This window comes from Schistocerca gregaria, chromosome X (assembly GCF_023897955.1).
Source record: "Schistocerca gregaria isolate iqSchGreg1 chromosome X, iqSchGreg1.2, whole genome shotgun sequence".
Lineage (NCBI taxonomy): Eukaryota > Metazoa > Arthropoda > Insecta > Orthoptera > Acrididae > Schistocerca > Schistocerca gregaria.
The window spans coordinates 381,136,880-381,152,592 of NC_064931.1; positions in this window are offsets into that span (position 1 = coordinate 381,136,880).

A 15,713-nucleotide genomic window follows, 5' to 3' on the forward strand; every position below is an offset into this window, starting at 1 on the left:
GAGTATCATATTACACTGGATAAAATGACTTCAGAAATCAGCGAATATATTACTCCAACAGATTCAATCATTCTTTTTATACACTCCTGGAAATTGAAATAAGAACACCGTGAATTCATTGTCCCAGGAAGGGGAAACTTTATTGACACATTCCTGGGGTCAGATACATCACATGATCACACTGACAGTACCACAGGCACATAGACACAGGCAACAGAGCATGCACAATGTCGGCACTAGTACAGTGCATATCCACCTTTCGCAGCAATGCAGGCTGCTATTCTCCCATGGAGACGACCGTAGAGATGCTGGATGTAGTTCTGTGGAACGGCTTGCCATGCCATTTCCACCTGGCGCCTCAGTTGGACCAGCGTTCGTGCTGGACGTGCAGACCGCGTGAGACGACGCTTCATCCAGTCCCAAACATGCTCAATGGGGGACAGATCTGGAAATCTTGCTGGCCAGGGTAGTTGACTTACACCTTCTAGAGCACGTTGGGTGGCACGGGATACATGCGGACGTGCATGGTCCTGATGGAACAGCAAGTTCCCTTGCCGGTCTAGGAATGGTAGAACGATGGGTTCGATGACTGTTTGGATGTACCGTGCACTATTCAGTGTCCCCTCGACGATCACCAGAGGTGTACGGCCAGTGTAGGAGATCGCTCCCCACACCATGATGCTGGGTGTTGGCCCTGTGTGCCTCGGTCGTATGCAGTCCTGATTGTGGCGCTCACCTGCACGGCGCCAAACACGCATACGACCATCATTGGCACCAAGGCAGAAGCGACTCTCATCGCTGAAGACGACACGTCTCCATTCGTCCCTCCATTCACGCCTGTCGCGACACCACTGGAGGCGGGCTGCACGATGTTGGGGCGTGAGCGGAAGACGGTCTAACGGTGTGCGGGACCGTAGCCAAGCTTCATGGAGACGGTTGCGAATGGTCCTCGCCGATACCCCAGGAGCAACAGTGTCCCTAATTTGCTGGGAAGTGGCGGTGCGGTCCCCTACGGCACTGCGTAGGATCCTACGGTCTTGGCGTGCATCCGTGCGGCGCTGCGGTCCGGTCCCAGGTCGACGGGCACGTGCACCTTCCGCCGACCACTGGCGACAACATCGATGTACTGTGGAGACCTCACGCCCAACGTGTTGAGCAATTCGGCGGTACGTCCACCCGGCCTCCCGCATGCGCACTATACGCCCTCGCTCAAAGTCCGTCAACTGCACATACGGTTTACGTCCACACTGTCGCGGCATGCTACCAGTGTTAAAGACTGCGATGGAGCTCCGTATGCCACGGCAAACTGGCTGACACTGACGACGGCGGTGCACAAATGCTGCGCAGCTAGCGCCATTCGACGGCCAACACCGCGGTTCCTGGTGTGTCCGCTGTGCCGTGCGTGTGATCATTGCTTGTACAGCCCTCTCGCAGTGTCCGGAGCTAGTATGGTGGGTCTGACACACCGGTGTCAATGTGTTCTTTTTTCCATTTCCAGGAGTGTAATTATGTAGCAATACAGGTTGCAATAAATTTCAAACACATTTTAACAAAAGAATAAGAGCGGCAAATAGCTTACTATATAATCCAATAAATATTATTTAACTTAAAATGGACGTCTTATTATTTACTGATACACATTTTTTTAACCTGAACTCCAAAACAGTTACCAAAAACTACTTTAAGCAACACCAGATTTTACCAGTTTGTGGGTGGAGGACCCCTACTCTCCTTCTGTTAAGCGATATTCCATTCCCCCAAACATCCCTCCCTCCCATTAACATACTCCTTGATCGACTTCTAGAACCGCCATAGTATGGATGCAATTATCTGCACTCTTGGATATTCGAAAGTGTGTGCAAGATGAATCCCGCAGTATCTAACGGTGGATCACAAATTGCACAGAAAAAATATTTGTCTTGATTTGTTGCAAAGTTTTTAAGCTGAGGGGAGGCCTTCTTGTCCCAGATTGTGACAGGTGATGAAACCTGGGTTCACTATTTTGAGACCGAAAGAAAACGAGAGTCGATGGAATGGCGCCATTCCCACTCCACACAGAAGAAAAAATTCAAAGCAACTGCTTCTGCCGGTAAGGTCATGATCACTGTGTTCTGTGACTGTGAAGGTGTGATTCTCATTGATGTGATGCCTATTCAGAAGCATATGTCAACATATTAACAAAACTCAAGATGCGCTTCCAGCGACTTTAACGCCACAGCAACCCAAGAGATGTTTTGTTGCAACACGATAACACTCGGTCCCACACAAGTCTGAGGACTGCTGAACACATCGCAAAACAGGGTTGGACAGTGCTACCCCATCCACCCTACATTCCTGACCTACCCCCCCCCCCCCCCCTCAGACTTCTACTTGTTTTGGCCATTAGAGGATGCCATTTGTGGAAAACATTTTGAGGACGATGAGGAGGTGATTCATACAGTGAAGCACTTGCTCCACCACCAGGACAAGGACTGGTACTGACGGGGCATACCTGCCCTTGATTCATGCTGGAGGAAGGTCATAGAATGGGATGGAGATAACGTGGAAAAATAGGGTGTGTAGATAAATCACCATTCTTTCGTGTGTGCTATTGTTATTATGTTCAGTAAAGAATTGTCGAAGAAAGAAAAGCGGTGCATTACTTTCTGGGCAACCCCCGTACATAAACGATTTGGCAGGCAGAATGGGCCGCAATTTGCGATTGTTTGTAGATGATGCCATGGCATATGGAAAGGTGTCGAAGTCTAATGACTGGAGGAAGATACAAGACGACTTAGACAAAATTTCCAGCTGGTGTGATGAATGGCAGCTAGCCCTAATTGCGGAAAAAGATAAGGTGTTGCAGATCAAACCTGTAATGTTTGGATACACTATTGTCCTGCTTGACACAGGTAAGTTGTTTAAAAATCTGGGCATAACGTCTCAAAGCGATAGGAGGTGGAACGAACATGTGAGAACTGTGACATGGAAGGCGAAAGGTCGACTTCAGTTTATTGGGAGCATTTTAGGAAATAGTGGTTCACCTGTAAAGGAGACGGTATATAGGACGCTGGTTCGACCTATTCTTGAATACCGGTCAAATGTTTGGGATACATATCAGTTTGGAGTGAAGGAAGGCATCGAAGTAATTCAGCGGAGCCGGCCGCGGTGGTCTCGCGGTTCTAGGCGCGCAGTCCGGAACCGTGCGACTGCTACGGTCGCAGGTTCGAATCCTGCCTCGGGCATGGATGTGTGTGATGTCCTTAGGTTAGTTAGGTTTAAGTAGTTCTAAGTTCTAGGGGACTAATGACCACAGCAGTTGAGTCCCATAGTGCTCAGAGCCATTTTTTAATTCAGCGGAAGACTGCTTGATTTGTTACCGGTAGCTTCAGACCACAATTAAGTGTTACAGAGATGATTCAGGAACTAAAATGGGAATCTCTGAAGGGAAGGCGACGTTCTTTTCGAGAACACTATCAAGAAAATTTAGATAACCAGCATCTAACGCATACTGCTGAACGACTCTTCTGCCGCCAACATACATTGCCCATAAGGACCACGAAGATAAGGTACGAGATATTAGGGCTCATATGGAGACATTCTGAAGGAGGCAGGGGTAAAATACAGGGAGCAAAGGGCTATTTATAATTTGTATAGAAACCAGATGACAATTATAAGAGTCGAGGGGCATGAAAGGGAAACAGTGGTTGGGAACGGAGTGAGACAGGGTTGTAGCCTATCCCCGATGTTATTCAATCTGTATATTGAGCAAGCAGTAAAGGAAACAAAAGAAAATTTCTGAGTAGGAATTAAAATCCATGGAGAAGAAATAAAAACTTTAAGGTTCACCGATGACATTGTAATTCTGTCAGAGACAGCAAAGGACCTGGAAGAGCAGCAGAACGGAATGGACAGTGTCTTGAAAGGAGGGTATAAGATGAACATCAACAAAAGGAAATCGACGATAATGCAATGTAGTCGAATTAAATCGGGTGATGCTGCGGGAATCAGATTAGGAAATGAGACGCTTAAAGTAGTAAATGAGTTTTGCTATTTGGGGAACAAAATAAAAGGTGATGCTCGAAGTAGGGAGGATATAAAATGTCGACTGGCAATGCCAAGGAAAGTGTTTCGGAATACGAGAAATTTGTTAACATAGAGTATAGATTTAAGTGTCAGGAAGTCGTTTCTGAAAGTACTTGTATGAAGTGAAACGTGGGAGCTAAATAGATTAGACAAGAAGAGAATAGAAACTTTCGAAATGTGGTGCTACAGAAGAATGCTGAAGATTAGATGGGTAGATCACATAACTAATGATGAGGTATTGAATAGAATTGGAGAGAAGAGGAATTTGTGGCACAACTTGACTAGAAGAAGGGATCGGTTGGTAGGGCATATTCTGGGTCATCAAGGGATCACCAATTTAGTATTGGAGGGCATCGTGGAAGGTAAAAATCGTAGAGGGAAACCAAGAGATGAATACACTAAACAGATTCAGAAGGATGTAGGTTGCAGTAGGTACTGGGAGATGAAGAAGCTTGCACGGGATAGAGTAGCATGGAGAGCTGCATCAAACCAGTCTCTAGAGTGAAGACCACAACAACAACAACAACAACAACAACAACAACGTGGAGATATGTAGATAGCCTTTTTTCCCTCGCTCTATTTGTTGTGCCGGCCGCAGTGGCTGTGCGGTTCTGGCGCTGCAGTCCAGAACCGCGGGGCTGTTACGGTCGCAGGTTCGAATCCTGCCTCGGGCATGGGTGTGTGTGATGTCCTTAGGTTAGTTAGGTTTAAGTAGTTCTAAGTTCTAGGGGACTTATGACCTAAGATGTTGAGTCCCATAGTGCTCAGAGCCATTTGAACCATCTACACTCCTGGAAACTGAAATAAGAACACCGTGAATTCATTGTCCCAGGAAGGGGAAACTTTATTGACACATTCCTGGGGTCAGATACATCACATGATCACACAGACAGAACCACAGGCACATAGACACAGGCAACAGAGCATGCACAATGTCGGCACTAGTACAGTGTATATCCACCTTTCGCAGCAATGCAGGCTGCTATTCTCCCATGGAGACGATCGTAGAGATGCTGGATGTAGTCCTGTGGAACGGCTTGCCATGCCATTTCCACCTGGCGCCTCAGTTGGACCAGCGTTCGTGCTGGACGTGCAGACCGCGTGAGACGACGCTTCATCCAGTCCCAAACATGCTCAATGGGGGACAGATCTGGAGATCTTGCTGGCCAGGGTAGTTGACTTACACCTTCTAGAGCACGTTGGGTGGCACGGGATACATGCGGACGTGCATGGTCCTGATGGAACAGCAAGTTCCCTTGCCGGTCTAGGAATGGTAGAACGATGGGTTCGATGACTGTTTGGATGTACCGTGCACTATTCAGTGTCCCCTCGACGATCACCAGAGGTGTATGGTCAGTGTAGGAGATCGCTCCCCACACCATGATGCTGGGTGTTGGCCCTGTGTGCCTCGGTCGTATGCAGTCCTGATTGTGGCGCTCACCTGCACGGCGCCAAACACGCATACGACCATCATTGGCACCAAGGCAGAAGCGACTCTCATCGCTGAAGACGACACGTCTCCATTCGTCCCTCCATTCACGCCTGTCGCGACACCACTGGAGGCGGGCTGCACGATGTTGGGGCGTGAGCGGAAGACGGCCTAATGGTGTGCGGGACCGTAGCCCAGCTTCATGGAGACGGTTGCGAATGGTCCTCGCCGATACCCCAGGAGCAACAGTGTCCCTAATTTGCTGGGAAGTGGCGGTGCGGTCCCCTACGGCACTGCGTAGGATCCTACGGTCTTGGCGTGCATCCGTGCGTCGCTGCGGTCCGGTCCCAGGTCGACGGGCACATGCACCTTTCGCCGACCACTGGCACAACATCGATGTACTGTGGAGACCTCACGCCCAACGTGTTGAGCAATTCGGCGGTACGTCCACCCGGCCTCCCGCATGCCCACTATACGCCCTCGCTCAAAGTCCGTCAACTGCACATACTGTTCACGTCCACGCTGTCGCGGCATGCTACCAGTGTTAAAGAATGCAATGGAGCTCCGTATGCCACGGCAAACTGGCTGACACTGACGGCGGCGGTGCACAAATGCTGCGCAGCTAGCGCCGTTCGACGGCCAACACCGCGGTTCCTGGTGTGTCCGCTGTGCCGTGCGTGTGATCATTGCTTGTACAGCCCTCTCGCAGTGTCCGGAGCAAGTATGTTGGGTCTGACACACCGGTGTCAATGTGTTCTTTTTTCCATTTCCAGGAGTGTATTTGTTGTGGTTGTGCCCTCTCGTAATATTTTGTGGTTCCTGGCTGGATGAGAAGATGGTGGTACGATATGCGGGTGGCAGGGTTTCCTCTCACTACAACACAAAATGCACGTAGATTTAAGATACACTTTATTACAGGGACTAATTGTGTACTTAACTTCAATGATATTCAGTCTGAAATTCTGTGGTTAATCTCAATCAGATAACTTGTACTAATTCTTGAATCTTGTCCGTGTCCATATCACACCTATATACAATGACTAACTTTTGCTCACAGCTAGCTAAGGTCTGAGGCGACGACTATCCCTGTGGAAGACTAAAGTGCAAGGTATTGAGGTGCAATACGAACTGAGTCCCGATGGGACGTACTGAGGTACTGATTGAGAGACTGAGTGAGTAAGGTCGGCGGCGGCGGCGGCGGCCTATATACACGCTGCCCAGGGGGCGTTATCGGCACGTGGCGTGGGAGCGTGTCTTGTGGCCGAGTGCACCAATCTCGATTAACAGTTAACCGCGGTTAAGTCGATATATAATCCTGGTCAGCGCAGTATTCTGGTTCACCAACATCGATCTAAGTTAAACGAGGGAATCGACCGCGGTTATATTTAACCGAGGCTCTTTCCCGGTTTACTCGACATAACCACGGTTTTAGAAGCATACGCTATTAAGATGGCGGCGCGTTTTGATGTTATGGATGGCATTGAGGAAGATTTGTTATACCTTGACCATTTAAATCGTGACCGAAATCGTGTTGGGGTGATTGTGGAAAGGGGAAACCCTTTTGAAGATTTTGGTGACAGGAAGTTTGAAGAGAGATTTCGTCTGTCAAAAGAAACAGTGTGGTGGTTATTAAATCAAATTAATGATAGGTTAGAATTTCCTACTGATCGGAATAACCCTGTTTCTCCGATAAACAAACTTTTGACTACTTTAAGGGCATATGCAACGGGTGCATTCAATATTCTTATTGGGGACAACAGTAATATACATCGTACAACAGCACAGCGAATCATCAGTGATGTATCAGACATCGTATCATCACTGTCTCCTCGCTTTATAAAATTTCCTACAAGAGAAGAAGTGCGCCCTGTGATGTATGGTTTTAGTCAATTGGACCGATTTCCTGGCGTTCTTGGTACCTTGGTTGTATCCATATAAGAATTCAGTCTCCTGGAGGACATAATGCTGAACTTTTCCGCAATAGGAAATCATATTTTTCCTTTAACTGTCAAACCATTAGTCATCACAATTTGTTAATAAGAGATATTGTCGCTCGATGGCCGGGCTCTGTGCACGACAATACCATATTTCTCAACTGCGCTCGTAGAGCTCAATTTGAAAACGGAGAAATACCACAAGGTCACTTATTGGGAGATAGTGGTTATGCATGTAAATCCTACTTGTTAACTCCACTATTAAATCCGCAAAATGAAGCAGAACATCGATATAACAGGTCTCATATTAAGACTAGAAACACTGTTGAGAGAAAATACGGTATGTGGCAGAGAAGATTTCCCATATTATCTGTAGGAATAAGATGTAATCCACAGGAAGCAATGTCAATCATTGTGGGTACGGCTGTCTTGCATAATATTGCGAGGAGTACAAGCAGTGAATAACCACCAGAAGATCCTGAAATTTCTCGACTTTTAAATCAGTTACGTGATGAGAGAGGCCCCAACATTGAAGACAGCGAACCAGTGCTACCTGGACAGCAGATGTATCGAGATGATACATTACCTGGAAGAGCAGTTTGATGTGCTATAATTAATGAACATTTCCGATAATCTAACATATATTCAGACATTGTTCGTAATGAAAAATTATGATTATAGTTATGGGATTTCGCCGTATATTCAATTTTTTAGATTATTTCAGCATGTAATCTATTTTGTTTCTGCTGTCTAGCGAACATAAAAGTACTCACTGAACTAGGTATGTGATGCGAAATTTGAGGTTTTGTTGTGCCAGGGACAGGATGTGCTGCCTACAGACAATTACCCAACTGCTGCTTTTCTGAGATATTTCTTTTAGTGTGGAACTGTTGCTAATTCATTATTAAAGATATATTTCTTGCAACACTTTCTTTGTGAAAGCAATGCAGTACTCTGTTATTTATATACATGTTCAGTTTCTGGGTATGTACTTAAATTTGAGAACAAATGACTCCATTACATTTAGAGAGTGTGAGAGTAAAAGTGAATGGAATAAAATATAATGGATATTTCTGTATTATGTTCACTATAGATCCTAAACATCTCTCAAATTTTCTACTGTTACAACAAATATGTGAATGTCCAACAGTTTTGCAATATTAAAAGAACACATTCTTCATTATTAGAACCTTTCAGTTTAGAGATTATTTTACTGCACTTCTCCTCGGTATTAATGCAGTCTTATCACCTAGATTAGCTTAAAATTGTGAATATGCAGTACACACATCGCAGCTGGGTGACATCCACCAGAACATTATTTGGTGTCTCTTTACTTAGTATTACGACAGGTGTGTGGGAAGTGCTAGGTTGTGTGCAGTCTGCCAACTCGACAACTGAAGCAGGTGGCGTGTTCTCACTGCACTGCACTGCTCTCCATGTTGACAACATCCACAATCATGCTAAACTGTGCATCGGAATCATATGCATTTGTTAACGGTTTCATTCAGGAACCAACAATTTCTAATAGTTTAGCCCGATCATGGATCGTGGGTTTTTGGGTAGGCTTCCTCCCACCTGTTTTATACACTTTCACCTTTTCTTCTGCAAGGTCTTTTCGAAGTCTTCTTTTCATATTTTCATAACAGGTTTTCAGCCTGTCACAGGATCTTTTTGTCACACCTGAAATTGAATAAATGTATTTTGTAGTACCATAAATTAATTCTTATATTATTTAATTCATAAGTCCATTTTGTATTCTGAGGCTCTTAACTTATAACTGCAATAAAAATCTAAGATCTGTATATGGCTTTTGTTTACATATCAGTTCATTAAAAAGAAAGTGGTATAGGCATATATGAAGAATACGGCACAGGGCTAAGTGAGAAACTTATGTTCACAATTTTCAACATAAAAGCTTCCGTTAGTCACATAATATTTAGTTAACAGTAGCACGGTATTGGATTTTAATTTTAACACTAACAAAACAATTCCAACCGTAAATGTACATAGTCCTATCACGTATTTCAGTGGTACGCTAATAGCAGTTTCAAATTTCAAACTCAAAGCCAGTGTGTGCCATATCATACGCTTAAGATGAACATAGAAAAGTTATTCATTTATGAGTAAACTTACCAGGAGTAGAATTAAATTGCGCCTCCACATGGGACCACATTGCCTGTTTTTCTTTTAAGCTGCAGCCGTCGGTTTTCTTATTTTCAAGAACGGATGCATTTGCACCCACCAGTTCAAGAAGTACATCTATCTCGTACTTCGAGAAATTCGGTGTTCTTCTTTTATTCTCCTCTCCAAAAAAGAAACCAGCAGATCAGAAATAGGTACCGAGGTACGTACACACACTTCTGCTTGTCGACGGAAAAAACAGCAAAGATAGAACGTGGCACCAGGGATTATCTGTGCAATTTCATGTTTACTAACATCTTTGCGTTGCCAGGGCACGTTTCATTGCAATGTAGAGAGTTTACCGCTGTCAAATGCACAGTTGGCTGACGACTGTTTGCTGACCAGCGATTAACGTTGGTGCACTGCAGAAACATTTTAAACGCGATTTATTTTTAACCATGATCGCGGGACATTGGTTATCATGCTTTTTGACCGGGGTTGGTGCACTCGGTCATTGGTCTTGTCATAGGCGCGCCTAGTTCAGCGCCTGCTATACAATGTTTCTTAGTGCTGGCTGGTGTGCTGGAGAAGGTGTACGCCAGCACACTATTTGCGAGTGGAAAAGGAAAGGAGGTGCTTAGTAGTGGTACAGGATACCCTCCTCCACGCACCGTACGGTGGCTTGCGGAGTACCTATGTAGATGTAGATAAGCCTTATACCCTACATTGTGAGTACCATTCCTCGCGCCCATGGGAGACAGTGAATGTCGTCCACCACTGTTCCTTCCCGCAGGAGTATAGTGTAACCGCTGCCTGTGGCAGAGGCGTGGGACACGCGTGTGTCACAGCCGTACATAACTGGGAACTTGCCGGCGTATATTTCCTGGAGAAAGGCTATATCGTTGGGAGCAACGTTTAGCACGTCTTGAAGCAAGGGTAATTTAGTGCACATCCATACTGTGTTAGTGTTATTAGTCGCAAAACGATTAGTTTGAAGTCTATCCCTCTTCGCAGTCACTGATCGTAGCAAGGGATCAACACTGATTAGATGAAACCCCTCGCATGGTGTCTGACACGACGTGCAGTGACCCTTCTTCACAATCGTCTGCCCAGTAGCCACGAGGTTCCATCAGCTATTGATGGGATATTTTTAGCAGCGGCTCTCGGAACGGGCTCCGTCGTTACTACAGGTTGGTAATCCGCGGCGGAAAGCTCCATGCTATCCTGCCTTACAGAGGGATCGGAACGAATGAAGCCGTTGTCAATGCGATTTACTGAGTGCTAGTGCGACCTCTGTACCGCTGTCAGGCTGCCCACAGTCCTTTTCAGACGTTGGCAGCACGCAGTCGTCTAACAGAGGACACCGCCATTTCTTGTGTCTTCGAGGGGAATGCTGTTTGCAGACGTGTTTCAGTATCCAAATGGAGGCGGATCTTTTCGACTACTTTGTTGTTGGAAAGAACGGCTGCAGTCGGCACCACCCATGCGCCATCTCCTCATCCATCCCTCCTGCAAGATTGGCTGCTGTTGTCTTCTGAAGTGGGCACCATCATAGTGGACAGGTCCAGCACTACTGACTCTATCAGGATCGTCCTGTCAGGTGCATCTCTCCGATGAGTGTGGTCGACTTCGGATGGGGCAGCTGTCCATGCAACCTCCTGAAGGAGTCACAGATTCAACTGCAGGGATTTGAGCTAGTCGGCATTGTAGTCATACCGATCTGACATGTCCTTCTTGGCCGCAACCGGAACAAGTGCGTGGCTGTCCATCGTATATAATAATCGTCCTGCAGCTGCCGATGACGAGGTAGGGCGGCACGTACTTCGTCAACTCAATTTTAATCCGTCGTACCCCTTTGAGGACTGGGTACGTTGTAAATGTGGCCCATTTTTCGGCCACGTTGATGACTACTTTGCCATAATGCACATGAAATGTAGTTGGAATGGCGAATAATGATAATCAACTGTAGAATGGAATGATGACAATGAGAATTTGCCCAGTCTCCTTGGGACAAGTCTTCCCTCGGCCAGACCCAAACAACCATATGTCGTCAACCATACGCCTAAGACCTGGACATGTATATCCAAAAAATGGTTCAAATGGTTCTGAGCACTATGGGACTTAACTTCTGAGGTCATCAGTCCCCTAGAGCTTAGAACTAATTAAACCTAACTAACCTAAGGACGTCACACACATCCATGTCCGAGGCAGGATTAGAACCTGCGACCATAGCGGTCGCGCGGTTCCAGCGCCTAGAACCGCTCGGCCACTCCGGCCGGCCACGTATATCCATTATCTATATTAGTGTACAGGTCAGACGTTGTACTTTGAAAGTCGCTTGCGCGGTATCGACAGAGAAATACGATATTGCAGTGCCTGTAGTATTCTGGTTGTGATGCAAAGTTTCTTTGGACATGCATGCATGTCCAAAGGATCAGGCACTTCAGCGACTACAGCACTGCAGCGATATCCCGCTTATCGCGAGCGGTCACCATGCCATTCGTCTATCCGTGCGCAACTCACAGTTAGACCCTAATTTCTACACGTTGTCAACCATGTGACTACGACCTGGAATCGTGCATACATTATGCATATTCCCGTACATGTCAGACGTACTTTGTAAGTCGCTTGTCCAGAGGAACTTTGCATCGTAATCACAATAACACAGGCGCTACAGTATCGTATTTCTCTGCCGATACCGACAAGCGACTTTCAAACTACAACGTCTGATATGTATGGGAGTATACGTAATGGAGTTACGAGTCCAGGTCGTAGATGCGTGGTTGACGCCACAGAGAAATTAGGGTCTGGTCCTGAGTCTTGCACGGATAGCCAAATGGTTGGAAGGGCTGTATAGTGTAATGATACACTTTCCGCAGTCTTGGCGCTCGGACGTCTGTTTACGTCCATGCCGCGAAGCTTCGCACTCATGCGGTTGTTTACTTCATGTTACCCTTCACTAGTACTTGCACTTTCGAACTAGAATGGCTTATTCGTACCGACAGTCAACTATCAAGATCGCTTTAAGAATGAATTTGCGCGACCGAAGACATTTGAAGTAGAACTATTTATACGTAGAGAAATTAAGAGTGAACCACAAAATATGATTGGCATCCACTTCTCCATTACAAGTAGTGTGGTCTACGTGAAACTGATCAACGACACGGTGTGTGACAAGACCGTCGAGACCATAAACATGGACTTAAATTTAAACATTATGATAGCCATGTCGGAACGGTACCTACTGATCATGCGGAGCTTGGATTAAGAACTGTCAGATTATTTGAGCCACCAACTGAAGTTTCGGCTGCAGCCGTTCTTCCCAACAACAGAGCAGTCGAAAAGATCCTATGGTTGGGTACTTGCTCACATAGCAGAAAAATGGACAACCTTTACCATATGCGCGGTACTTAATGGTGTGCGACAAATACGGATCGTGCTATCAAAATATGTGCCGTCTCATCTCCCAACTGGAGGCTGCAGAGTGATAGTCGTTTACGATGGTCAGCTGAAAACTTGCTCAGTTCATGGTCAGGAAGGTCACGTTTGCTCAGCGCGTCTCCAAAGAAGAATTGTACAAATACCGGAAGGTGAAGCTGTATCAACAACTATGGCGACGTCTCTCCTTCTCACATATGCAAATGTGATCCGGAAGGAAGCGCGGCGAACAGTGACCGCGCCCAACAGCTGGACAGGCCAGTCGAAAAGCCGACGACGGCGGATGACGACACTAGCATGATGACGGCAGCGGCGCCCCCACTGAGCGGCACAGACCGATACCACCAACACGTGTCAGACTGCAGTGGCGACAGAGACACTCACCCATATTCAGGTACAGAAACGCAAAAAAATGGTTCAAATGGCTCTGAGCACTATGGACTTAACATCTGAGGTCATCAGTCCCCTAGAACTTAGAGCTACTTAAACCTAACTAACCTAAGGACATCACACACATCCATGCCCGAGGCAGGATTCGAACCTGCGACCGTAGCAGTCACGCGGTTCCGGACTCAGCGCCTTAACCGCGAGACCACCGCGGCCGGCACAGAAACGCACAAGCGTAAGCAATGGTCTCCGAAACGGCGCAAGAAATGACGTCTAACCCCGTCGGACGACTCTTTAATACGTATGCAGGGCGACGATCAAGAACCAACAGAGGACGGCCACCTCACAGAGGATCCTGAGACTCCTCATCCAGAACACCACCGTCTCGACAGCAGCATACACCAAGAAAGACCTCAAAAACTTGATAACACACGTCAACCAGCAGTCCACTGCCACTCCCAGGTAGTAGAAGAGGAGAGACAGAGAGACGGGCCTGGCGAGCCCCCGCAGAGGGAAGATTTGTCCCAAGGAGACTGGGCTGATGACTGAGAAGGGGACACACCGACAGTCGCAACAGGCGACACCTCGGGGGCGGCGCCCCTCTAAAGTTAACCTTATAACCAACGACGGCAGGCAGGGCGGGATCACGTAATGTGCCAGTACAACAGCAGACGGCGTAAGTTCCCATGGCCGATGTATATGCGACGGAACGAAGAAAAGCATATCGGTTTCCTTTTATCAGTATCAATAACATACGGTCGCAGATTAAGATGTCGTTACTCAAAGATATGTTACAAGCAGCGGACATCGTCGTCCTACAAGAAGTATACGTTAATGAATTTCCTGTCGTGTACGCCTCCGAAATCAGCAGCTGCATAGCAATACTTCTTAATGAAGGCATCATGGCAGAGGATGTACCGTATCTACCGTCGGAGCGGGGATTAGCAATGACAGTACTTGACGTACGACCCAACATCTATGCATCGTCCGGTACAGACAGGAGGCGAGAGCATCTCCACTTCTTCGCAGACGAAATTGCCCTGCTCTTCCAAGGTCGACACGACGATTAATCCTAGGCGGCGACTTTAATTGTGTATATGCACCGAAAGATCAATTTCCTCGACATACCCCGTGTCCAGAACTACGACTATTGGCACATCTGTTTGACATCTGAGAGCATGCCATGGCCTCCGTCCTGGATACACACACAAAACGAGTCATTCCGCTAGCCCTCTCGATCGAATATATGCTGCACGCAGTCTTAATGCTGACGTCCTGGAAGCAGAGCTGTGGCCTATAGCCTATACAGACCAAACAGCATTACTATGTACTATCTCCCTCCGGCGGCAGCAAGTGTGGCGTAGCCGCGGTCCTTGGAAAATGAACGTCGCCCACATGCGGGACCCAGCTTGTCGAGACGTCATTGAAGATGTTTGGAGATCTAGGGAGCGACGCCTTCGGTCGTATCCCACGACCCTAAGTTGTTGGATGGGTTGCGCCAAACTGACGCTGAGTCGCGTAATGAAGACATATGGTCGTGAGCAGGCAGTGTGGCGACGTCAGACGATGAACTTCTGTTTCACGGTGCTACGGGAATGCTCCGAACGAGTGCCTTCTCCGGAGCGGCAAGAGGCGGCACAACGAGCAAAGGCCAAAATTATATCCATCGTGCGACGCCACCTCGGAGGTAGAGTGGTCAGGGCGCGGGCACCAGATCGGGTTCCAGGAGAACGCCCATTGATGTATCACATCATCAACGAAAGCAAAAGACGACGAAGGGTCCTAGTACACACCGTGGATACGGATGATGGCAGACACCTAATATCACAATAAGAAATAGGCAATGCCTTTGTAGAACAGTACACTCAACTTTACACCTTAACGGACACCGATATGGCGTCAATTAACGAAGTTATACGTACGATTTTAGGCACCATGGAACCAGAGGCGAAGCACACCTGATGGAGGGGATTTCAGACGAGGAAGTGGTGGAGGCCATTGGTAGGGGATCGGTGAAGAAATCGCCAGGACCAGATTGGCGCCTCTGGAATTCTGCAGAACCTTTAGCTATGTTATAGCGCCACGATGGACTACTATCTGCCGCGAATTAATGTCTCCTGACGTGCTCTTACCGCCGGCTTGTGTGGAGGAGTTGATTATTCCGATACACAAACCCTCGGGTGGCACACGGATACGGGAATACTGACGACTGACGCTCCTTAACTGCGACTTTAAAATATTCACCATCGCGCCTCCGAAGAGTATTGCGCCAAGTAGTCTCACTCGGTCAAACTTCGCTCGGCGGAGACAACAACATGCAGACGGGGTTTGTTGAATAT